This window comes from Stegodyphus dumicola, chromosome 4, assembly GCF_044657685.1.
Source record: "Stegodyphus dumicola isolate Sdum_Otavi_A_Nest chromosome 4, ASM4465768v1".
Lineage (NCBI taxonomy): Eukaryota > Metazoa > Arthropoda > Arachnida > Araneae > Eresidae > Stegodyphus > Stegodyphus dumicola.
Window position 1 is genome coordinate 186172137 of NC_140771.1, and position 27255 is coordinate 186199391.

The 27255-nt window shown below is 33.5% G+C and overlaps 1 protein-coding gene and 1 long non-coding RNA gene across 4 annotated transcripts in view; one reads left to right on the forward strand and one right to left on the reverse strand.

Annotated features, from left to right (window-relative positions):
- Positions 1 to 18037, forward strand: part of LOC118186415 (uncharacterized) — a 138066-nt gene extending 120029 nt beyond the window's left edge. Inside the window, exons 2-3 of one of the 2 annotated variants that reach the window (XR_004757768.2) lie at positions 2535 to 2600; positions 17913 to 18037. This is a non-coding gene — a long non-coding RNA (uncharacterized LOC118186415). The remainder of the gene's footprint in view (positions 1 to 2534; positions 2601 to 17912) is intronic. The other variant, XR_015040839.1, reaches the window with a different exon arrangement.
- The window catches only part of LOC118186414 (solute carrier family 35 member F3-like), a 618729-nt gene that overhangs the window by 234422 nt on the left and 357052 nt on the right, over positions 1 to 27255 (reverse strand). The window lies entirely within an intron of this gene.

The window sequence follows — 27255 nt, forward strand, 5'->3', positions numbered from 1 at the left end:
AAGATTAGTAAATAGAAAACTCATTACATTCCTAGATGGAAATAGAAATTGTCATGCAAATAAACTATACGGGATTATTTTAAATTTTCTGCCTCGATTTTATTACTTAGAAAATGAAAATCTCAGCACTTTTCTTAGTAATAATATAAATTGATAAATGAATATTCCTTATTAATATTCTTAGTTCAAATTTTAATATTTAGGAATAGGAAAATTTAATACACTCCTAAGCAGGACAAGAAAACTATTATGTAAGTAAATTATAAGATACATTTTGCTTTAATTTTTAATCCGGCGTTCAATGTTTAGCATATGTATAATGCAATATTCTCATAGTTAGTATTTAGAAATCATCATGTAAGCAAATTACAAGAGATTCTTTTAAAATTTGAGTTAGATTTTTAATATTTCGTAAATGAATAACTTAATGCTTTACATAATAGAAATAGAAATCATCACGTAAGTCAAACTATAAAAGTTTATTTCAAAATTTTCAGTTCAATTTTCTACACTTAGTAAATGAAATCCTCAACACTTTCCAAAATAATATTAGAAATCCTCAAAAGCAAATTATTAGGAATTCTTTTTAAATTTGAATTATAATTTTACTATTTCGTAAATGAATAACTCTACTTTATACAATAGAAATAGAAATCATCATGTATATAAAACTATAATAGATTGCAGTACATAATATTTATCCATGCAAGAGGAAATCAATCAATAAAATAATACCACTTTCCTTATTCTTCGCGGAAGATTTAGGTAAAACATGTAGTAACACATTCCCACACGTAGATGAATGTATCGATTAGACAATCACAGCACATACGCCCTGACATGGGCTAGTATTACAAACAATCAATTATGGATCAATTTCTAGATCAATATACTTCATCGACCTTAGCAAGAAATATCATACCTAATGTCCAAAAAGTGGATGTTGGATGTGTGACGGTGTAGATTGAATGCAATCCAATCATTATGTAAGTACATCAGTGCTCGGAGTAATATCGGATCTAAGTCGCCTTAGTTATAAATAGTGTAGGTGTATTATTGTAGAGTATGCTACATTTCACTGAAAGATTATTTTATAATGCAATGGGTAATTTTTATGAATATTCTTGAAGTCTGTGAAAGAATAAGGATTTCATTTATCCGGCAATAAGTATTATAACTGCAAAACGAAAATCCTATTTCTCCTTTTTTTTTAAATTATGTTTAAAATCAATAATTCTTTGTTATTATTGAGCTATCGGATTGACATGAATCGAAAGCTGGTTATGTTACTATTTCTTTTAATATTTTGAGATTTTACTAGTCAGTTTTATGACAAAACGCTGACACGTTCAATAATCCAGCACACTTGAAACTTCTACAATTCCTGATTATCAAATGCGCCGGATTATGAGAGGTTATGATGTCATCGAAACGTTTTCATCAATACTATTTAGCTTATTATAAAATTGAAAGAATTTAAATATAATTATATTTTCATTAATCTTAAAAATGTGTTTAATGGTTACAAACCTGGTAGAAAATACATTATGTGCGTAATTATGTTTTCATCTACAGAATACATCAAGGCAGTTGGTTATATTTATTGATGCCATAGCGCAGAAGAATAATTTAATGCTAACTCAAAGGACAGAAGAATTTAACCATGCAGTTGGTCAAGAGAGAAGGATCTTTAGTGGGAAGTCCAATTGAGTCCTTAGACCTAAGGAATCCCAACAGAGAATACCGAAATACATTACTATGTAGCTACCTCGGACGGCACACAAATCATGTGTTCGATACTGGAATTTTGTTGCATTGCATTAAAAAATATCTCATGACTTTTCAACTAAAATAGCATCATGAAATCTTAAATAAAAGTACATAAATTTATAAAATGCATAGACTTCTTTGACATTATATGTTGCAAAATCATTTGTATGAACAAGATAAAGCATACCGTAAATCACCCCAAACGTAAATCACCAAAAGTTTATTTTTGACCACCTATGTAAACCATTTTATTATTCGCTACAGATTTTCTAATTATTTCGTAAGATATGTTTTTGTTCCAGATTTTTCTAACTATTCTGTAAAATATTTTTACTACGAAAAGGATAATAACTATATAAAAAAGGATTTTTAAAAGCATTCTTAACACTGAAAACAAACATTGTTTAAAAAAATTATTGTGCTAGATGAAAACATGTGCTTCACACTATAAGAAAAAATTTATATTAGAAGGAAACAATACTAATTTGAAGAAACACACTACCAAAAACTTGAAGATACTTGTGGAATTAATTGCAAATAAGCTTTGATGAAGGAAAAGGTACTTAAAAAGCAACAAAATATGCACGTAATCAGAAGTTTGTTCAATAATACTAAAATTTCTTAACCAATATTTACACGGTAGAAAAAGATCTCACGATTAATTAACGGACCATAAGTTATCATTGCCCATCATCGGTTTAAATTACTTAAATATTTACGCATATGTTTTATAGCAATGCTCACTGAAAGATTTGTGCTTGTAGAAAAAGAACAAGAAGTAGAAATAGATGTCAAAGAAGCGGGAGATAAGCAACAGGAATCGGCATAATGTGAGTATATTTCCAGGACTACAATTTAGAAATATAAATATAAAATTCCTTTTCAGTCTCAAAAATGAAATTGAAAGAAAAAGAAACATGTGCTAACTTGAAAATGGCAAAACTTCGAGAATTTCCTAATTAGATTTTGCCATATACCATATTTCTTCACGGATTTCCTCCATTTTTTAACTAATTTTTTCGTCCGAAGTGCGAAACGGGAAAATTATGCAAGTAATTTAATTTCCGAAGAACGCGGTCATGATAATGGAATCATGGATAAACTACTGATTAATATCACAGTATTATTTTTAAATGAAAACTATATTAAAAAGAATGCTTAGTAATATCAACTTTACAGTATCTTACAGATATTTAGCCAATATCTGGCAGTAAATCACACGAGCGGGACGCTTTCAGATGAATTACTTTGTAAAGCTGCAAGGAAACCTCACATGAATGAGTCTTGACTACAGTTACCAAGAGAGACATCGAAGGAAAGAGAGAGAAAAGGGATGAACAGAAGACCTGGATTTCAAAAGATCGAACACCTCAGCAGCAGATAAACACTGAGCTAGGAACAGGGAGATGCGTAAGAGCTGGAACGTAAATAGTAGAAGTAAGCTGAAACCCACGTTCGGAAAGTTTCTTAAGAAGGAGGACACATGCCTCGTCCAGATAACTTAACGAAGAATCTGAAGGAAATACGTTTCAGATAATACGAGTAAATGCAAGGGAAAATAAAATAGACAAATTGCTAACACAAAAAACGCAAATAAAATTTACGTACGCTAGACAAAGGTAAAAATAATCAAGGAAATATAGTTTATCATTAAATAAGACATTATGTACAACAGGAAAAGGGGAAAACTATGCGAATATTTTTTTAAATTTTCAGAATCTAGGGTTAAAAAGGCAGGGTGTTGGAATTACGCGTGGAAACACAATATTGACTGAAAACTTAATGAAATGCAAATAATAAATGCATTCTTAAAAATCTGACGGTATTGAGGGATTGGAACTGGGAACACTGACCTGAACCGTTATATATCTCAAACATCTGCAACAAATGTAACTTGCTAATGGAAAACAAGTTTTGAAGACTTTTGGCTTCAGAGAAACAGAAATGGGAGTTTTGGACCTACAGTATTGGGAAGATGGAGTTTATAATCTTTTTTTTCCTTCGAATAAAGTCTCGTGCTCTTTAGTTTGAAATGTTAAGACCTTATTTAGTTAATGTATATTAAGTCGCAGATACCAATTTTATCCGTAGAACTTACCGTAGAATCCGTAGAATTTTATCCGTAGAATACTACCAATTTTATCCGTAGAACTAAAAGCAACTCTAAATTTTATGTTTCTTGAACATTTATATTTATATATACTGAATATTTAGTTTCAATACACAAAATATTTATTTTCTTCAAGGAATTATATCTTACGGATTGATAATCGTGTTCAAATACGTCACTTCTTTTATTAAGTTGGTTAACATACTTCTAAAAGTTCTTTTATTTAAGAAATTTTCTGTACAACACTGTTAACCATTCAAATACTTTGGGAGTGCCTATTTTTAATACTAAATTTAATAACATAAATCAAAAGAAGTATGGTGACTTCCTTTAGAGTTTAAAACTTATGTATAATATACAACCTGCTCTAAAACACAGAAATAATTTTTAGTGCTTTGGTTGAGTATCAAAAAAAGGGTGTATAACAAAGCACAAAATAGTTGTAATTTACCAGATGCATAACGTATATAAGTTTTTTGTAAAATCTGACAGCCGATGCAAAGAAACTCAAGTATAAACTTCGTCGATACATCTTATAATAACTTGGAGTATTATAGTCACTGATTTTCGTGGATTTATAAAACTTCGAAAGAAATCTGCCCAAATCCGGTATTTATATAAAATTTTCTGAAAGAGTATCAGTATTTAAAGGAACTTGTTTAATGATATCGTGATAAAATTTACAGTTATTTTATTGTAAATTTTATCTCGTATTTTGAACAAAATTTCAATTTTGTGTACTCTGAAGACTAAGTATTGATGCGTATAAAAATAAAACTACTGGAAGTCATTAATATGCAAATTGTTCTGATTGCCGAACCCTAATTGGCGTTTCCATATTTGGCGTAGTAGAAGTTATTCTCATAAGCACGATTAACAGATTTCGCTTTACTTAATTAATTACACTCTTTCGACAAAAGAGATTAAACTACACTTAACTGTGATACTTCTAAGCATAAGTTGGAAAAGTTTGGGATGCCGGGGAAAGTTCCGTAATGGTTCTGAATACGAAAATAGTTCTAAGCAGCAAGTAACGATTATTTTTGTTAGCTATTATTTGTACTTTATACGAAAAATGCATTATTTGATGCAACAAAGGAAACTCTTTCAGTGCTTAACTACTCTATTGTTGTGAATGTCACATAATTATTATGCAAAGTAGTGCAAAATTAAACGTGTCACATGCGGTTAAAATAATTAATTTTATTAACATTAAGCGATCTGTTTGAGTTTTTTAATAATATGAATCTTGATCTTAAATTCCTTGAACCATGATTTAGGAAAGATACTTTGCATAGTATAAGTCAATATATTAAAAATTTGTTTTGGAAAATAATAATCATAGATGCACTACATTGGTAAGAGCACCACATCATGCACTTAAGCAATTCGTAGAAATATTTAACTACTGATAGAACTGAAAAACCTCAACTGTGTCTTCGAATTAATATTGTTTCAAAAATTTTAAAATGAACTTGTCCCTAGTTTTGAAGGAGGAAATGCTTTAAGACACCTATCTTTATTAATTTCCACATCTAAAGGTAATTTCTAATAGGATAAATAAAGACCGTACTTGCTGGAAACTATGCGAGGCACAAAATCCTTGAAATTACATATAATTTTCTTCATAGGTGTTAATAAATCAAAGAGAAAATTTCAGTTTATTTGATTATGGTGGAGCATACAAGTGCTAATAGCCTAAGAGAAGAGATGCTTTCGGGAAGATCTTTTTCTCATTTCAACGTTACACATGGGGAAAACCACGAACAATGCCTTGCCGCCCGACTACGCAAAGAATATAAACACATTCCGCCCCTTGAAACGGCGAATGCTAACCAGATGGCTTTTACAGACACTGTAAATGCTGAAGTTATTGCTGACAGCCTTGCTACCCAATTCAGTCCAAATAACGACGCCTACTGTAACCGTCCGGTTACACAGAGGCGCATACACTCACGTGTTGAACGTTTCTTAACACAACTCATTACGCCTGATCTCAGGCTGACTGATCCAAATGAAGTGCTGGAGTTCATCGATAAAATGAAACTGAAGAACGCCCCTGGCATAGATCAAATTTCGAATCGCATGGTTAAAAACTTCTCCGTTCCCTTCTTAAAAGGGCTCTAGTGCAAGGATTACTTAATTTAAATTTAATCTCATCTCTGTAAGAGAACGTAATGCTTTTTCATTAGTTATCATAACACTTAAAGTTAATGCAATCTTATTATATTTATAAAAGTTTCTCCTCAGGGGCATTGCTGGTCGTGTCTCTTTAATTCAAACTCGCCTAACGAGTTCCCGCTTTTTCCCTCCCCCAGACCCGAAGCACTTGCGATATGTAGCTTTTCGCGAGTGTTTCCGCTCTCGTGTTGTTAACACCACATGACCATTGATCAACGAAACATAGATGCTTTTCAAATTTATGATGTAACCCCTCCAAATTGATTCTGGCCCTTATTCGACACCAAAATTACTAAATTAAGTCCTTCAGTGTTTTTACCTTTTTTTCACTGTGGAAAGCAGTTACTCTTTTTGTTAAATTAACATTTTGGCACTAAATTTACCTCTTTGGGGAACCCTCTTTTTGGCGATAAAGATAATTCTTTGACGATGTGGGGATAAAGGGTACATGCCTAAGAGCCCCGTAATAGAACCTTTCCTTGGTCCTTGGTCCGAAAAATGCCCTATGCAGGCAGCCCATTTGCTGAGATTTGACCCTGCTCGACCTACCAGCATTTAACAATTTTACCGCTCAGCCACTGATTAACTTCCTCAAAAAGAAAGACAAAAAAAATATGCTGCTTTCTTAATACTTAACTATCTGAACATGAAGTACGGTTCCAAGGCATTTCTCTGTTTAAAAGTTTGTTTAATAATTTAAGATAGCAAATAATTACATTTTATGCGTCAAAAAATATTGCACTGCTAAGAACCTCCTGAAAGACTGGTCCTGGTTCCATTATAGGAAATGAATTAAATAAAGTTTGAATTTAGCTTATTAAATCTTTGTTAGAATTTGTTCACGTTGCTTATTAAATTAACTTTGAGTAAACGTATTCGAAATTAAATTTTATACCTGCTTTCTAAGAAATACATGCAACTTGTTGCTCATGCAGTTTATCAATTGCTATTGCTAAACTTGTAGAGTCATTAGGTTGATTGGAAGCAGAAAAGATGAAAAATGTGCAACCGCCATCGCAGGGAATCGAACCACGGACCTCTGGAATACCGGCCCAGCGTGCTACCGTTACACCACGAAGGAACGCTAGGGAAGTGGGAGAAATACCTTATAAACTTTATTTGAAATTATTTTTCTTTTTTCCTATTTCATCACTTTATAGCAAGTTGTCTATAAACTGCAGATTTTTTCTAAAAAGTGTAGCAACAATAAATTGAACAAAAAATTGCGAAACGCGTATGACTTACACAACTTTTGTAAAAAAAATACAAATATTACTTAATTTCTAATTTTTTCATTAAGACAAAGCTTCTAATTTTAATCTTTCTATAAATAATAGTTTGAAAACAGCGTTTTAAATTGTTATATTTCAAAGTAGTACATTTTAAAACTTTTCAGCTAATTAAAAGCTCCTAGAAATGGTCGTTGAAAATCCAACAAACCTGGTTTCATTAACATCAAATTTTTTTAAATTTATTTATGAGATGAGTAATTTTTAGCATGTAAGAATCCTCTTTCAAATGTATTTAAATTAGAGAAAACTTTGTTCTCCTTGACAACACTCTTTTTTGACAAGTGGACATAGAATTTCGTATCCTTTTATCAAAATATATGACTTCACTAAAGTCGATATAGTCTGAAAGCATACTTTTACTTTTTTTCTTAAACGGGAATAATAGTCTGAGACCAAATCCCGAAATTTTTTTATAGAAAGCCTTAAGGAGGATAAACTCTATCTTTCTTTATCTAAAGACAGTTAAACTTTTTAGCCTGTCTGAGGAAGTTTGTCTTGATTTGAACAAATAATATCAAGGTACCAAGTAAGCTCAACAGAAATAAGGCAGTTACAATTCATCGTTGATTTACCTTTAAACTACAAATATAAATTAACATATACTTATAATTATATTACTTACTCTTCTTGTAAGAATAATAACAGATAGCATAGGAATGAGTTATTTACAATTAATATTTAATTTAAACACTAACACCTTACTAGACCATAACTCTGAAGTCGAAATTCACCAATTGGTAGAAATATCATTTACAGGGGTTGGACAAAAATATGGAAACACCTTTAAAAAAAACATGTTTCTTTGCTTAATATGGTGTAGGAAACCCGTTGGCATCCAAAACAGCTTGCAGTCTTCTCGGAATGGATAAATACAGTTCCTGTATGTTTGCCAAGGGAATATTATACCATTCTTCCTGCAAAACGGTGGCAAGTTCAGATAACGATGTTGGCGGTGGATAACGAGAACGCACTTTCCGTTCCAATGTAGACCACAAAGGTTCGATAATATTCAGGTTTGGTGACTGTGGTGGCCAGGGGAGATGGGACAACTCATCCTCATGCTCAGAAAACCAGTCCTGGACAATGTGAGCTGTGTGAACAGGGGCTTTGTCGTCTTGGAAGACACCATCACCATCGGGGAACAAAGTTTGTACCATGGGATGAACTTGATCGACCAAAATGTTCACATAAGTCTTGGCAGTCATATGCCCTGACACAGTTATCATGGAGCTCGCAGAGAACCACGATATGGCTGCCCAAACCATAACAGAACCCCCGCCATGTTTCACTCTTGGCAACAAACAGTCTGTATTATAGGCTTGAGATGGCGTTCTCCAGACGTAAATTCGGCCAGAAGTGGGAAACAATGTGAAAGAAGACTCGTCATACCCTATCACTCGCTTCCACTGCTCTATAGTCCAGGCTTTATGACTTAAACACCACCTTTTCCTGTTACGGACATTAGCATCACTGATGAGTGGCTTCTCAATTGCAGTACGATCAGCAATTCCCTGTTTATGAAGCTCCCTTCTAATTGTTTTGGTACTCACGGGTTTCGGTAACATAACATTCATTTCAGCAGTAACTTTTGCAGCTGTGGTCTTCTTATTTTTGGTCACAATTGCCCTTAATGTTTTTCCGCTTTTCAAATATGCGGAATAAATTTTTGATACAGTACCTCTTGAAACACTAAACACCTCGGCTACCTTGCTTACGGAAGCACCTACCATATGTGCTCCAACAATTTGCCCACGTTCGAAGTCTGTTAACTCTGACATAATGCAATGACAACCTCACATAACAGTACTACGACAACAACTGAACTGTTTAGCACATTTACGAAGTTGTATAGGTGGCGTCAGTAGTCAAAAACGCCAGCGCCACCTACATATTTCATTAAAATCAATCTTTCTTTTCAAACATGCATTTCACAAGGTGTTTGCATATTTTTGTCCATCGTATACAAATAAAGGAGTTTCTTTACCGCTGATTATAACTTCAAATCTATTTTCTCTTTATCTTAGAAGTCTTACTCATTTTTAAAACCTCTCTCGTTTACATATTCTGATGGATTAGGCGAAACATTAGTAATTTAAGACAGGTTTTAACATGCTTAAAAATATGTTAATTCAACTAAAACGTTCAAACTAAACTGCTTTTCGTTTTGAAGCTGACAAAGTTTGTGAATGCGATATAAATAATAAATTTAAATCTATTACTTTTGGGTCACTATTACTTATTATTTTAAGGGATTTAAAGGGCTTTTGAAATAAACTACTGATTGCACATGATTCATCGGTACGTGCAACGGACATTCAAAGTGCTGGTAGAATATAGTATATGAAACAACTTAAGTAATAGAATATTTTAAGCATTTTTTTCAATATAATCATTTTCCTATGAAAATACCTTTTCCCCAATGTTTCTGCAGCGCATATAGTCCTGGAAGAAAAAATGTTCCTCATTTTTAAAAATTTGTAATCAACAACATTTGTAATAACATCATCATATGAAACATGCATGTCATTGAAGGTTATTTGTTCAAATTTTTGAAACAGGAAATATTACTTACACAAGTATGACTGTTGAGGTATTATTTGGAATTTTGTAAGAGTCATAGTAACCTTTGCTTTAGCAAAGTACATAATAAACATAAGTATGGTCACATTCCTTCCGTTCATTTTCGCTTTCGTTTAATTATGATTTATTCTGACAGTGCTGCTATTGACCGAATACAAGAGTCCCTGTAACTGTTTTTCCATATTGAAGGTAATCAATCAACATTAACTCTTAGGCGTCCCAGTCGTAAATTTGGCTTGCTGATACCTAAAACAATGCTCAATAGAAAGAGTCAACGTAATAAATAAAAGAGGGTTCTTTTCAAAGCATGAAAAGGAATTCTTTCCATTGTTGTTTTTTTCCGAATAGTAGTAATATACCCATGTTTGATTCTTGTTTACATATCCATATAGAACAGTTTCTACATTCTCCTAGAAATTAGTATCAAACGTGATTCCGAGATCCTCAGAGAGTCTGCTTTCAACATTTTAATTAGTTTTCTCATTTTTTTATCATCAAGCATTTTATAAATTCCGTAGTGTGATATGCAACACTAACAGTCTCTTCTGCTTACTGAATAATTACTTATCTCTCTGGTAGGATTTGTTTCTACTTTGGCGATCATTTTCCATGTGATTTATTTTTCTCGATGACCGCAACGTGTATGAGTTTTTAATTTGTAAATAAGGAATGTTATGACAATGACATTTGCTGCTTGTGTCGGCATATGTTCCAAATATATTTCACAATTCATGATCGTTTGAACATATTCATTCTGATCACGATTTGAATTTTCATTTCATCATTCAGTGGAATTTAGGCTGCCATGATTCAGACAGTGGCTATTTTAGAAACAAAAGTGATATAGATATAAAATATGGCATTACGCTTTTATTGTCCGTCGTAAAATTAGCATCAAATAGTTCTTAAAATGGACTATATTAATATTACAGTTTTCCATTCAACATTTTAAAAATTTAATGGGCATAGAATATTTTTTATTAGGTAGATTTTTTAATCTGTCTGTTAACAAAGACATACATCCTGTAACCTACACTTTATGGTCCAGATATCATTCCTTAATGTGATTAAACTTATTATTTTTAGTCATTACACAGTTTGCAAATCCAAATGAAAAGTAAATTATCAGCGATAAGGGGATACTGGATATTCAATCCATTTTTTCAGAAATTCATACTATTTAAGCTTCGCATTCTGAACTAGGAAAACACAGAATGCTTTCACTCATTGGAATGCATATACATATTCATTTAGCTTTTCAGTTCCTTAGTTACTATAACATCTTAATTAGCCAGAAAATAATATCTAGACAACTGAAGATGGGATAAATTTTACACTATTAATTTAATGAGTTCAGCAATACAACTGGAATGCACTTATAAACATCGTGATTACCAGTAGTGAAAATTAAACTTTCCTGAAATGCAATTCCTGAGACACCAGATAAATACTACCAGATAATATTGAGCTTTTCAGACAGAGTATTACTGATAATCAATATTATATTTTATTTAAATGATTTTAAGCTTTGGAAAAATCTTATCTATTCTCGAGAAAAACGGTTATCTGAAATAAACAATAACAAAGCCAGTAAAACAAAGAAAACAATATTTTCTACATCAGAAACAAGGAAAAAAGTGTAAAATTGCCATTCTGAATGTAAGAAAGTATAAAGTATTGTATTTGTATGGGTGTATATATATTTATATATATTATGAACAATGCAATTGTAGTAAGATATTTATTAAAAGCATGTTACGTTTTAACACGCTGAGCGTGGCATCGGTGCCTGAGGACCGACAATGAACTTTCCATTCAGCAGGCATGTCTCTAGACATAACACTATCAAAGTTAACAAATAACTACAGTAATTTCAGTGACATTTATTAAAAATAAAAATATTATTTATTTCATTTTATTTAAAATTATTTATTAGTCCAAAGGGGCTTTGTCCCTGAAGTATTTATTGTTTTCGTTTTGCGATTTTGCGGTGAATCAGTATAAATGTCCGTTTCACTTTTCAAATTGTTGCCACCAAATTTTAGATTCCTGTATTATATTTGAAGAAGTTAAATAATGAAAACTCTGCATAAATGTATATTTCTCGAATTGTGATACAACGACGGTACATAGAGCCATCGAATTTCGAGTGACGTAATCCTACAGCGAATATGGGCATGTGGAAGCCCAAATTTGAAATTTGGAATTTGTTTTATGATAGATTTCATATTTTGTAAAACTTTAAGGAATTTTTGAGTAAAAAATTCAACGATTTGAGAGCGAGCAATGGCAACAATCTACGGAGGTTGGAGAAACTTTTTTATCTCCAGCGCGCGGAACTGTGTATCGGAAATTCTAAAGAGAGGCTCATTTTAAAATTATTATGCGACATTGCTGTTGAACTGAAATTTATGGTTTAAGTGCGAAGAACATGATATTTAATAAATAAAGGTAACGCACAAAACTTTAAAAAAAGCCTCTTTAGAAGTAAGTTAAAAACTGAAACCTTTTCAGATTTTTTTAACTGGTTTATTTTTTTATTAGTTTTTTTTTTGGGGGGGGAGGCACCGAAAGAACTTGTAAAAGGCATAATGTTTGGTTCATTGCCGTTTGGATCAACCATTCCTTTTGGTTACTGGTTTCGATTGCACTTGTGCTACAACTGTCATTGCCAAGCTCCATTCCCTGGTCTAATGAATTATCATTTTCCGGCAATGACAAACATGATACCTGGCGATGTCGACGTTTCAATGATAAAGATAATTTATTCGACGTAGCACTAGCTCATACACTTCAAACATATTCGGTCTTCTAGGCAATAAAATACTTTCAAAGACAAAGCATAATTTTCTATTCTCAAATCATCTCTACACTTCTGTGGCTTTTTCTAACTAATCGTCTGTATGGGATCGCATTTATGCCATTCGAACACGTGTGCTGAATCATTATCCAGTCTGAAAGAAGAAGGCGAAACAAAGTAATCCTCTGCACATACTTCCAAGGTTCGCTCGGGGCAGGCTGAACGATAATCACAGCAATATCGGCGCTACGCTGAACGTGTTTTAAAGGACAGAAAAAGTTAAAATGAATTATCAAATCAAAAAGAAAAATTAAGACTAATAAAAGTTAGGCTTTTTCTATATATATTCTTGATCGTACCCAAAGATACTGATCACATTTACAGTCAATTATATTAAAAGTTATTTAAAAGGGAAAGGTATTAAAATTAAATTTATATAATAATATAGCATTTCTGTGAATTGGTCAAAAAGAGTTTTTAAAAACGCTTCTTTTGCATTAATAAGTAAACGGGTTCGCTTTGAATTATATTGATAGATGGAATAATCTGCGATTTTAAAGGATTCATTTTAAATGTAGAATAATGGAATTAATTCTAAAAATACGCTTTTTCTTCGTCTTTTACGTATGCATGTGAATTTGTTAGAAAATCATGTATATCACGACGACATTACATTACTATTATTCTAAACTAGTTTTATGTAAAATGAAGGCATCAAGAAGAACGTAATATGAGCCTGAATATTCCGTACTACTTTTAAGACACCAAAAATGGTATTCGAGTTTTTAATGTTTATGATGTAATTAACATTTTACTTATCACTTTTAAGCAGTTAAAAATTTTGTAATTGCATTATACAAATGGGTCTTTACTCTGAGATCCAATCCAAATGTAGTATTTCCTTTTGCTGTCAAGTGATTTATAAAATAAGTTATATAAATCTACCTCTTTTTCTTTTCTTAAGTTTTTAATCCGTGTGGAGTTCTTCATTATTTCAAGTTAATTACTTTATAATGCAACTAAATTATTCGTCTATTTTCACCTTTGCCAAATCTCTTACGTAAGGGTCGGAAACGAACGTCTCATTTGCAAGCGATTCTACCTTATCCAAATTAGTAATTAAGAACTCAAGTTCTCTGGGTCAATTTCACCTTTCTTTTGCTGAAAATTAACGAAACTATACATGTAACCCGTTCAAAAAACCCACTAGAATACGAGTAAAAAAAGTAAAGAAGTCAAAACTTCTATCTTACAATAATTTGCAATAATTTGCATTTAAATTTAGTTCTTTTCTTTTTCGTTTATAAGCATAGTCATTTTTTATAATAAATCTCTCTGGACTGCGTCATTTCAAAATTAATACGTGTGACATGATTCTTAACTTTAATGACGCCATAACATTTCAGCCAATAATGACATTTTACTTGGAAACTAAAACGTAAAATAAACCAACGGGAACAAATCTCAACTGAGACTAAATCATTCTGAATTTAATTCTCATCCTGAATATGTAACATTTCTGCTCTCGCTTCTGCCAACTTGCCAACATCAGTTGCTCCATCTTTGAATATGCATAAAATATCTGGAAGCTACCGACCTGTTCAGGTGCGTATGGCGTATTCATTTGTATTACGTTTAAAACATTCGTCAACGAACATAAGGAAATATTACACCGACCTGACTGCAAGTATCTCAGTTTTCTATATTTTAAATTGTTATATATTTATGTCTTATAAGTCCAACGTAATTATTTTTACGTTTAACAGTAGAAGTTTTACATTTATTCTAACAGATAAAATTAAATGAACAAACTTAAATGATCACAAAATTACTTATCACAAATTAATTATTGCAAAATTAAATAAATGTATTTATCTTTAAATATAGCAAAAATAGTTTTCATTCTTTTTCTAAATTGCAATAACTCTGGAACTATGCACATCAAAACAGCTAAAATATAAGGTTATGAGACAGAGACACGAAGTTAATCCGGCGTATGAAAATTGTTCTTAAAACACAACGTAACAACAGGAAACGAGGTTTGTTTCTTCCACTGAAGTAACACAAATAGCGGCTGAACATATATATACGTATATGTTCCTTCGGGCAAGCAAAGTTTAAATGTAAATCGGTTTATATTTAAAATACAACAAGGATAATTTAAATTATTCCATATTAAATATTTAAGAAGAATGCGAAAAAGCATATTCTTGCAACAAATACGTTGGAAACGTATCATTTTTAATAGAATCTTACCTCTATAACAACTAAAGACATCTTCATTCAAACTGTTCGTCATTTTCTGATGACCAAGTTAAAGTCGCTAAAATGTTTCTCTAATGAATTCGTTATTTCCTGGTTTCCTTAACTGATTTTAACAACAATATACATATTCAAATATTTCGCACTCTCGAAGATTCCATTCCAATTTCAAGGATGCACAATGTGTTTAAAAGAGCTTTTACAGCTTTTTTAAATTCCTAAAAAATCTAGAAAATATATAAACGCGGAAGGCTACGTAGTCAGTACTGTTCACAAATCTTTCACATTTCCCACGGCCAAGCTTATAGGCGAAATGTTTAGTATGAATAACGTCCTAAACCTAAACGCAATTAAACTGCACAAACTCGTATTTAACGGAATGGGTGTTCCAGTAACCTATAAGGTAAGTTACGCTTTTACTTAAGCTTTTCAGGCATTCTTTTATTTGTATCCGGAAAATGAAAATTAGATCAGAGGAGAAACTATCGTCAACTTCCGGAATTGCCGAAAATTGCGTGAGGACTTTGCGTGTTGGGAAAAGTACTTCGTGATTTTAGACAAGAAACTGAATCTTAGAGAAATTGAGACTGAAAACGTGCTTTAAGTCAATAAAAGAGCAAAGTTTACCGTCATCTTTCATCCAGACTTCGGAGACATAATTTAGAAAGTCTCGACATTTTCCAGAGAAGACAGCATTTCTGAAGTCTTCGAAAGTCATATGTTCGTGAAGCGAATGCTTACCAAATGACGTGATGTTGAATTTCAGTGTGTTGTTCAGGGTACTACATATAGTTCTTCTACCTTAAAAAGAACTACAAACTTTAAAACTGGAAATATTCAAAGGTATCTGAAACTTTTAAAATACTCCTTAATTGATTTGAGACCGGAATTATACAGATTAATTTCAATCTAATCCAAGTTTATGTCAGTTTTATTTATAGAGAATGCTACGTCAAAAATGTTTCACTACTTATTACAAATTTAGCAACATATAAAGATTTACGAAACTCAGGTTAATTATTTAAGAATTGATATTCACTTTAATAGTCAATTTTCCATTCAAAAGGGAAATGGAAAAGTAATATATGTAATCGATATGCATAAAATTTCTAATAATTCTGCGATTTATGACTTCTGGATTGCTCTTCAAACTCTGCTGTAAATTACGCTTTCAAGCGGAAGCTTTTCGTCTCACATACAAACAGATTATCACACGGGAAACATTTATTATACATGGTGATCTAAAAGTCACACATCTCGAACTTAAAAAAAAATTATAGAAATTCTAAAATGGATATTAATGGCAAATTGTTTCAACGGATGGACCCCTATACTGTTACAAATAGTTTGTTAAATGAAATTTCAGTTTTAGGTAAAGATATTAGCTTTAAGAACCGTTTGTTTGGTGTAAGAACGATGAAACCTTTTCTAATAAAATACATTTTTATAATTGAGCATTCCTTCGCAACGCATAAATTTGATTGTCATGCTACCCTTCTCATGTCCTTTGATGGTGAATTTTACTGCACATTTTTACTTTCGACTTCCTCCATTTAGTCCAAGCTGAGAGAGCGTATACTTCATTTCGAATGTTTAGTTATCGAAATCAGTTTATAATTATCGAAATTAGTTTAGAATGCTAGTTTATCGAAATCAGGTCACTGGGCATTATCTTGTTAGAATCACAAATGTTTCTAAACGTCACGTAAGAATATTATACAAGCAATGCTTTATTACCTAAATTCTATCTGCTTGAAGAAAACTCGTATTCATCTTTCACCAACAATGGTTTTTAAACTGACTGCATAAACTGCAACTGAAATTTCAATATATCACTTATAATATAAAGTTGTTAACTGTTTAAGTAATTTGCATTTAATATCCACTTTGGATCTTTCACAACATTTTAAAATTTAATGTGCGCGATTAATATGGGTCACCCTGAACAGGGATACGCAAAACAATTTTCATTCTCTACGCCATAACGAAATAAATGCAAATTTTTTAATATTACGTTTCACATTAGTAACATATGTATATATAATTAAAAAATAAATGCTTTATTAAATTATTATTGAATTTTTCAAAGCTCACGGGCACAATCTGCTTCGGTAGGAGCTTATAAGAAAAACTGGCCTTGTATTTTAGATACGCAAAAAGACAACCACGCAGCCACCACCTTCACTTGTGATTGAAATAAGGTCGAAGATCCACCATTCAGCAATCTTTATCATTCGGTCACTCGTGGAGCAAATAAAATACAAATAACTAAGCATAGATGTTTACATGAGTTTCAACATTTTCTATTGCGATATTAACGTAACTAATATACTTTTAATGTGTACTTAAGTTAATAGCAACAGGTTTTGATTTTCTTGCCAGAAGCAGAAATTGTATAAACATTAGAGGTATGGAAGTGGGTTGCATATAGACATATAGAATTTTTAGAGAGGGAGGTAACATGAGAAATAAACTATTTGCGGACTGGTATTTGGTAAGAAAAGGTTTTTTAGACTCCTAGCTAGACAAGTTACCACTTAAGCAAAAGAGCGAGCCCGGCAGAAGGCAACTCTCATATATTCTCTTACTTAAAGCGCGACGGGTAAAGGCGCCAACGATGCCACTTGAAAAAAAATAATAAAATGGTGACTTCTTCTCTTCAACCATATCTAATTACAGTGCCCATTTTTAAGACTACGCCTTTTAGGTTAAGAAACATAAAAAATCAACTATTTTCCACTTGATACTTTCCAGCTGCTACATAGGCGTACTATCACTTACTCTATGACAGCACGTACGGTTAAATTCTATAATATTTTATATGTACAAGTAAAAAATTAATGAAATAACATAAAATTACTGTTAATACAGGTGTTAATGCACGAACGGTGTGTTAGGAATTTTTTCTTCTTTTTAGATGCGTTCCTGCTGCAATTGGAAAGCATGACCGGATGGCGATGGGGAGATGCCGAAGCTCGAATTCCGATGAAGCCATCGTTAATTTCTTATGTTTCGTGCGCCGAAATAAATCTTATAAGCTTACTTTCTTTTTTTCGAGTTTTAAATTTTACATTAATACTAATTTTAAAATTTGTACTGATTAAGTTTCTCTTCCAAGGTAAAAAAAAAAAAAAAAATTACTATTCTTGCACTGCTGGAAACTGTACATTACACACCAGTGTAATGTTAAAAATCATTAATTATTTTATTTTTTTTATTTACTGCAACCAACAATGTTTTCCTAAACTTTTCTTCAAACAAAACACCCTTCCATTAGCACATGGAATACTGTAGAAGACGATAAAGAAGGAAAGACAGTTTTTAATGATTTTGGAGCATGGTAAACCTTCCGTAGCATTTATCACAGTATGCATTATGCCCATTAATACCCGAATGAATAAAGCTATGAGAAACCAGTAATAAGCTCATTTGCTGTTTTTTAACTCATACGCGTTAATAGCATGTGATTTTCATGATTTTTCGTATATATAAAGTACGTAAGATTCAATATTCCTTATAAAATCAATCAAGAAGGTATACACGTAGAGAAACAGGTTTAAATTTATAAGGTATTTTCTCGCTCCTTTCCGCATGCTTTCACCGTGTAACTGGAACCATACTCGATAGATCCAGGGTTCGAGTTCCTGCCAGGGCATTGCACAATCATCACCTCCAGCATAAAAAAAAAACCTAATTATCGTTCGGTTGAACCCGAACTAAAAAAAAAAGTTAGTGGAGGATAGTTCGTCTCCACCAGAATTTGACGATTGGGTCTCCTAATCACCAGTCGCGCTTTAAAAAATGGACGGTATATAAGGTACTTTCTCCCTCTTTTCCGCATATCTTCGTGGTCTAATTAGAAACATATTCAACGCGTATGACACATTTTTCACGTCTCGAGCTAAAAAAAAAATAATTAAAAACTAATGACTGTCCAACTTCATTTACCAAAATTATTTAATCAGGTACTCAGTATATCGTAGTATTGCAACATTTTAGTATGTTGGATTTTAATGCGTGAAACCATTTCAAGGAAAGGTGGAAATTTTACATTAATTAACCAGTTTTTATGACTTAAGCCTTAACTGTAAATTTTTCTTTTCTTAATCCTGACCAGAATGGAAGGTGAGAGAGTATTTAAGTTATGTGTTCAAGTATTTATGCTGAGTGTTTGAATGTTTTAGGGTTTACGTTTTGGCAGGCTCACTATTAGTTTACATCTTGTCGCCAACTCTATCAAAGATTATTCCAGCTTTAGCCATTTTGCTAGCCGACGTTTAATACACGCCATTTAAATATTTGAGCCAGCTTATGTGCACGATTTATGTAGTCTTCATTTATGTTACTTAACTTTGAATTTCAGCTTAGATTATTTTAAATATCCTCAAGTGGCGGAGTTTTACTTTGTAAACAAAAAGTTATTTTGACCTTCGAAAGACTTTATCATCTTAATTTCGACTAAACCAGTAACTCGCTTGTTAATCTACTAGGGTCTGAAAACCACTGATTAAAGTTTCTAGCATTTAGAACCTTACGAAAGGAAAGCTTTATTATTAAATACAGGAGGACGCATGAAATGTCATAACTTTGGAGTTTTTTTTTAATTACACATTTATGTGTTATCAAAATATTATAAATGAACTGTCTGAACACAAAAAGTTACTTTATTGAAGAAAGTGTTTAATAAATTCATCATTTTGTTTCATAACCTCTTGCAAACGAACCGTTACATTTGTCCCAACGTATTACTCTTCTTGAAAGTGCACAGCACAACTACACGATAAAAGTCTTGCGTTTGTGTTACGTTTGCAGTATTCTTTGCCAAAATATTAGCTTTCCACATGTCCTATAAAAGGAAATCATATGGATTAAAATTCGGGCTAAGCATGGGCAAATGTCTCCGACTTTCGTAAAGTTCAGAAAACCGATGTGACACTATACGCATATTTGACATCTCATATAGGGAGTCGAGAACAACAGCTGCTGTATGTAGGTAGGTTCCGTCTTGCATAAATTACTGGGTGTGTAGTATGTAGGCAAGTAACGTAGGCAAGAAACGGGTAGGCAAGACACGTTTCTATTTTCAGATATGCGGATTCTTGATGAGCGCAGTCGATTCTTCTCCAGCATACAGTCAGTGAAATTAAACTGATGACACAATCTGTGAAAGATATATTAGCAAGGAACCCGTCTTGTATGAAGCTGTGCAAGAAAATGTGTTTGTATCGCTACCAAATTCTCGTTTCTTCAAAACATATTGCAAACTCACCTTCTGTTTAGTTGACCTTTTTGGGCATCTTGCGCACAGCTATTTCGAGACGTATTAGAGTATCTTCTCACATCTACTAGATTTTTAACAAACAAATGCATCAAAAAGAATTTTTAAAATCATCATATAGTATTAGCAATTTTGTGGATTGATTGACTAGTATAATATTTCATGCGCCACACTGTATGTTAAGTATTGGAAACTTTTGAAGAGGAACGTTATTTCGTATACAATAATAACATAAAATGCATATGTATAGTTACAAGCTACTATTAATTTGTTATCCATAATTTGCTTGACAGTTACTAAAGTAAACGTGGGTTATCTGAAATTATATCTAAAGGTTGGACAGTTAAAAAATATTTGTAATTCTGAAACCAATTTTATACGATACTTCTCTCATTTCTATGATTATTAAAATTAATTTGCACATTACAATAATAGAAAGAAACAACAACAACAACAACAAAAAAAAAGAAACACCAGTTATTCATTGTGCCATAAAAGCCATCATCACTCGTAGTGGTTAAGCTAATCCTATTCAATAATTTAACATGTGAATACCCTAATCGATTTTCATGAGAGACAAAACACTGATTACTGCCCATCCGTTAAATGTATTTCAGGGCATTACAGCGTAAAGCACATATTTCTTGCAAACACTAGCTCCCGCGGATAATTTATTTAATGTAATTATTGCGTTCAGCTTGGAAATCTAATTTCTGCTTCTTAGAATCCTCGCAAAGAAATATATCAGAGAATAGGAGAAAAAGTTTATGTAAAATAATTTACACATTTTTATTGCAGTGAATTTAATAAAATCTTGCCATTTCATTTTAAGCATATTTTTTATTAAGATCTTTTTGCATATAAATAACATTAAATATCAAGAGGTTAAAAACAGATTCCTTAATATAGAAAGGTAGAGATAAGTTTCGTGTAGAACTGGTTCGAAAGCAATTTGCAAATGAGATTAATTTGGTTTGTCATAATCTAAAACAGATTAATGGTTAGATGAGGAATATGATTATTTTTCTCAACTATCAGTAAAATCCATTGTTTGATTTTTAAAGACCCCCAATCTTCAGCATCATAATTGATGGGGAATTTATAGAATTTATTGTCGGGCATTTTTTTACACGTCGTAAAACGAAAATAGCTTTAAAATTCCGCATCAAGTAACACAATACTTATGTTCAAGGGGTATTTCTTTCGCCTCTTTCGCATGCATTTTTAGAGTGGTGGTCTGCACGTTCGGCGCGTATTCCAGAGGTCCACGGTTCGATTCCAGTCGAACACGTTGCATATTTTTCCTTTTTCTTGCTTCCAAACAAATTACCTAATGTCTCTACAGTGGTGCCCGAATTAAAAGGATGTTTGATGATGATTCTCCACACCCAGGATTTGACGATTGGGTCCCCTAAAAAAACCCAGTCTCTCTTTAAAAGGGGGAGTATTTAAGCTATTTCTCCGGTCTTCTTCGCATGTCTTCGTAGTGCGGTGGTCTGTACGCAGGGCGCGTATTCCATAAGTCCACGGTTCGATTCCCGGCGAAGGCGTTGCATATTTTTCATCTTACCTGCTTCCAAAATTTTTACCTAATGTCTCTACAACTTCATGATAATTTTGACTTTTTGGTTTTGCAAAATTTATCGATAACGTTTCTTTAGTTAGAGAACTGGATTTTCTTGAAATTATCAATATTCAGAAAAGTTTAAAATTTTAGTTATTGGGAGTCAGATCAAGTTGAAGTACAGTGGAGTAGAACTTTCTTTTTGTCAGAACATCGAATAGAAATATTTTTATTCCCTTTTTTTAATTGCCCGCCAAAATGATCGTAGATACTCCAAATGACAGAATTTTCCAAATTTTCTTACGAAACAAATAACATACTTTATAAGTATATATATGTATATATAGGAATTTAAACGATAGCCGATTAATTACAATTATGGTGAGCTTCCGTTCCTAGTAACACCTCCTCTGTCTCTATTATTGAAATCATCAACGTCTCTTTTCTGATGTTACTATTCCGAGAACACAACTTTTATTTTATTTACAACTGACCATCCTTATAAGTTCCTCCACAAGAAACACATTCGTCATTTTGGAGACAATGCTGCTCAGTTTAGAGAGAGAGTCTGAAAATACAATAACCAAAAAAAAAAAAAAAAAAAAAAAACACCAGCAATATAGCTTCTATTCAAATGAGTGAAATTAAAGTGAAAGCTTCAATATATGCAACTTCCAAAAATTAATTTAATGAACACGTACCTAACATAAAAATAAATGTGAAATTATATATATATATATATATATACACTGTCAGAAGTTAATACTACAACATTAAATTAAAAACATTAGAAGTATTTTAAATTTGTGTTGTGAGAATAGGTTTTCTTTGTAATTTAATTTTGTTTATGAGTTAACTGGTTATCTTGATAAGGCATCAGCATTCCCGTGTCAACTGCCTTTGCGGTATGTCATAGTCAAATTGTAACGTTGTAACGCTAAGTCCTAACGAGTCAGTTTAGCACCATGAGGGGGCACTTTAGGTTAAGTAGGTGAGAGTATTGGGGTCAGACACAATTTGAACTTTTGTACTTTCTTATCGAAAATCCAACTGTGACATTTTTTCAAGACTTCGATGACGCAAAACACTTCTCTTTCAATGGCTGAACATCGTTGTTAACAGAGAATTAGTTTTTTGTGAAAAATGCCACGGGCATGTCTTTGCCATGTTCATTATTTTGATCTAAACACGCTTTAATTGCAAATGCAGATGCATCTGTATAGAGTTGAAAGGGCTTGCCAATGTCCGGAGTATGCAGGAATGGAATTTTAATCAGCTGCTCTTTAAGTTTGTTGAAAGATACTTCTGTTTTAGAGCCCCACGGAATATTGCTTGGAATACTCTTTTTTTCTACGGTTTGTTAGAGGTAAAATTATATCAAAAAAATTTGGGATATAATCCCTATAGTATCTTTCTAGGCCTAATACTTATATCCCTATAGTACCTTGCTAGGCCTAAAATACTGACTTCCTTTTTAGTAGTAGGCTTAGACAGATTCCGGATGACTTTCTCAGGATCTGGAAAGTGAGTGCCAGAACCTATTACGTGACCTAGCAACTTCACACGTCTCTTTTCGAAATCACAATTTTTTGGATTTGCTGTTAGACCTACGTTTCTGAAACACTTGGTTGATGTGATGAAGGTGGTCATTCCAAGTCTCAGAAAATATTGCTACATTATCAATGTATGAATGGCAATATTTATTGTGGTTTGCAAGTACCTTGTTCATGTATTTTTGAAAGGTACTTATTGTACATTTTTCAATCCAAAAAGAAGAACTTTTCATTGGTAATGTAAAGAATGAGTGACATATACTGGTAAGGTTTGGCTCCTTCTTTCGTAGTAATTTGCCAATATCCCTTGGTTAAATTGAGAAGTGTTATGAATTTGACTTTCCCTGTTTAGAAGAGTTAATCTTTAGCAAACTGCATACGTAACTGTGAAGTTATTTAAAAGTCTGAACTTTATGCACAGTCTAACATTACATTTTTTGCAACACATACCACAGGATGTGCCCATTCACTTCCCCTGAATTCTATCAGATCACATTTTAACCGTTCTTTAACTTGGCGATCAACCTCATCTTAAAGTGAACAGGCAGACGATGAAGTCTCAATCGTTTTGGACTACAGTCTGCTGTAATCTTTGTCATGACCATCGACACTGGCTTTGTTACTAAAAACATCGGCATGAGATTTCAATACCTTAAATAGTCCTTTTCGTTGGTAATGTTAAAAGTCACCTTTCAAATTCTGTAAGTGAGTCTGGATATCTTCAGCAGATTTATTCATAGGATCCACTGGTTCATAGTGGATATCTCCAAAATATTGATACTGGTCAAAAATGAGGCCAAAATAAGGTCTTAACCGATTTATGTGGAGTTCTCTTATACTTTCGTTTTCCATTTCGACTTTGGCAGAGTGTGGCCTTGTAAGTTCAATTATAGCAGCTGGTCCTTGCCAAGTATTGAACAATTTATGCAGAGATGATGGAGTTAACACGAGGACTTAATTCCCCACATTGAAAGTTTTTTCTATATCTCAAGAAGAATACATATCTTGAAGTGTATTCTTCTTTAGATATTTTGAAGTTTGCTGACCCGTCACGAGCTTTGCTTATTTTGTGCAAAAGATCTTGTAGATAATTTTCAATTGATTGGGAAGCTGTGACTGGAATGCTACGTCCATCTGTCTCGATCTCTTTCAGGAAGACTAAAGGTCCTGGTGTTATTCTTCCATACACTATTTAGAAGGAAGACAAACTAAGGTTGCTATGTGGTACTTCTCTGTAAGCAAAGAGGAGATAGAAAAGATGCAATTCCCAACTTTTCCCATGTTCTTGGACATTTTTGTTCATTATTTCTTTTAAGGCTCTCTTCCAACGTTCGACAGCATCCATACTCTCTGGGTGTCCTTGCATGGAGAATCGTGGAGATACGCCAAGGAGATCCTCAAAAGCACGGGTGTGTTTGGCTGTGAAATTAGTTTCCTGGTCGGAACAAATCATTTTTGGAAACTCAGTTTGAGAAAAAAATCCTAATCAAAACGCTGTATGGTGTTTTCGCACTTCTCTCTTTGACGGGAGTGGCTTCTGCGCATCTGCTGCATAGGTCAACTACACATATCACAAACCGATGACCCCTTCCGGATAAAGGTTCTAATGGTCCGATACAATCCACGCTCCATACGTTAAAGGATGTTTCCGGTATAAAGACAGGTTGAATTTGGATTGTATTTTTATATGCAATTGTCCTTTCCAATTGGCATTCTTTATTACTTCCGCACATCTTGCTTAATAGTAGGCCAAAAGAACGAGTACTTGATTCGTTGAATTGTCTTTTTCTCACCGAAGTGTCCAGCAAAAGGTATTTCATGTGCTATTCTCAGAACTTTCTTTCTTTTTCTTAAATGCAACACAATTTGCTTAATGTTTTTACTACAGATATACGAGGGCTATCCAGAAAGTAGATTACGTTTTGGAATAAAAAAATAAACAAAGTATAGGAAACAAATTTTATTATATACAGATGAAAGCCACACTCAAATACTACTTTTCTACATAGTCACCATACAAATTAAGGCATTTATCGTAGCGATGTACGAGCTTGGAAATTCCTTCGTCGAAAAATTCGGCCGCCTGCGCCTTCAACCACTTCGTTACCTCTTCTTGCAGCTGTGCGTCGTCATCAAAACGCTGCATAGCCAGCCACTTCTTCATTGCTGGGAATAGGTGGAAGTCGCTCGGTGCCAGGTCGGGACTGTACGGCGGATGAGGAAACAACTCCCACTTAAAAGATTCAAGAACTTTACGAGTGACATTTGCCGTGTGGGGCCGGGCGTTGTCGTGAATCAACAAGATCTTAGAGCTCAACATTCCTCTGCGCTTGTTTTGAATTGCTCTTCTGAGTTTTTGGAGAGTTTGGCAATACCTTTGAGAGTTTATTGTAGTGCCTCTTTCCAGGAAGTCCACCAAAATTACACCTTTTCTGTCCCAAAAAACAGTCGCCATCATCTTCCTTGCCGACATTGTTTGCATGCATTTCTTGGGTTTTTGGGGAGAACTTGTGTGCCCCCACTGCATTGATTGCAATTTCGTTTCACAGTTCACATGTTTCACCCATGTTTCGTCACCAGTAACGATGCGATCGAGTAAAGAGTCACCATCCTTATGGTAACCGTCCAAAAAGTTCAACGCTGCAGCCATTCGCTGATTTTTGTGGTCCTCTGTCAAGATTTTTGGAATCCATCTTGCACAAAACTTGTGGTAACCAAGCTTTTCGCTGATGATTTCGTGCAACAAACTTCGCGAAATTTGTGGAAAACTCAAAGAAAGTTCCGTTATTGTGAAATTTCGATTTTCACGGACTTTAGCATCGACTTTTTCGAGAAGTTCGGCGGTCACTATGCTGGGTCTCCCACTTCGATCTTCGTCGTGAACATTGGTTCGGCCATTTTGAAATCTTATGACCCACTGACGCACTCCACCTTCAGTGATAATGTTGTCCCCATACACTTCACGAAGCTGTCGATAGATTTCTATCGGTTTACAGTTTTTTGCAGTCAGAAACCTTATTACTGAGCGCACCTCGCAGCTCGCGGGATTTTCAATTAACGCAGACATTTCAAACTGTCACAGTATCTGAACGGAGCACAGCACGAACCTCTCACTAGCACGGCTAGATGCAGACTGAGCTGCGCAACGCTCTGACCCCAAGATGGCCGCGCTAGCCCCGCCCCTAGCGGACACAGACGGAAACGTAATCTACTTCCTGGATGGCCCTCGTATTTAGAGTGACGTAGTACACCATTATCAAAAGCATATGAATTCTTATTCTCTTTTGCCCATTCAAAACACTTTTTCGAAGTGTCATCTTATTCTTGAAGTGCCCTAGATTCTAGTCTTGTTCTGCTTGTTGTTTCCACAGTTTCTACATCTTCTTGGGAAATCTGATTACCAACAGCTAAATTCGAAATATTGTCTTCAGCTGGTGAGAGTTCGTCGTCTGATTCTTGACACTCTAAGGGAGATGCATCCCACTGACGATCATTGTGACACAAATCAATATTTTCGCAGAGCATTTTATAAGTTTATGAACTCAGTAACAAGTCCGTAATTAGTTTTCTTTAAGCACAAGTAATGGGTACACTACCATGAAGATCATCCTCAATTTTCATCTGTAAAATTTTCAGTGGAGTAATTTCGTTCTGACCAAAAGCACAAGATATCTCTATTTTACTTTCTCCTTTGCAAGGAGGGCTGGCTGCATGGGCGTTTTCGTGGTTTTCCCCATGTGTAACGTGTATACGAGCCAGTTTCCCTTGGAAAGTCCTCCACGAAAGGCATCCCTCCCTTTAGGCAGATAGCCCTCGTGTGCTTTGCCATAACTGAATAATCCAATCCAATAATCCAATCCTTTGC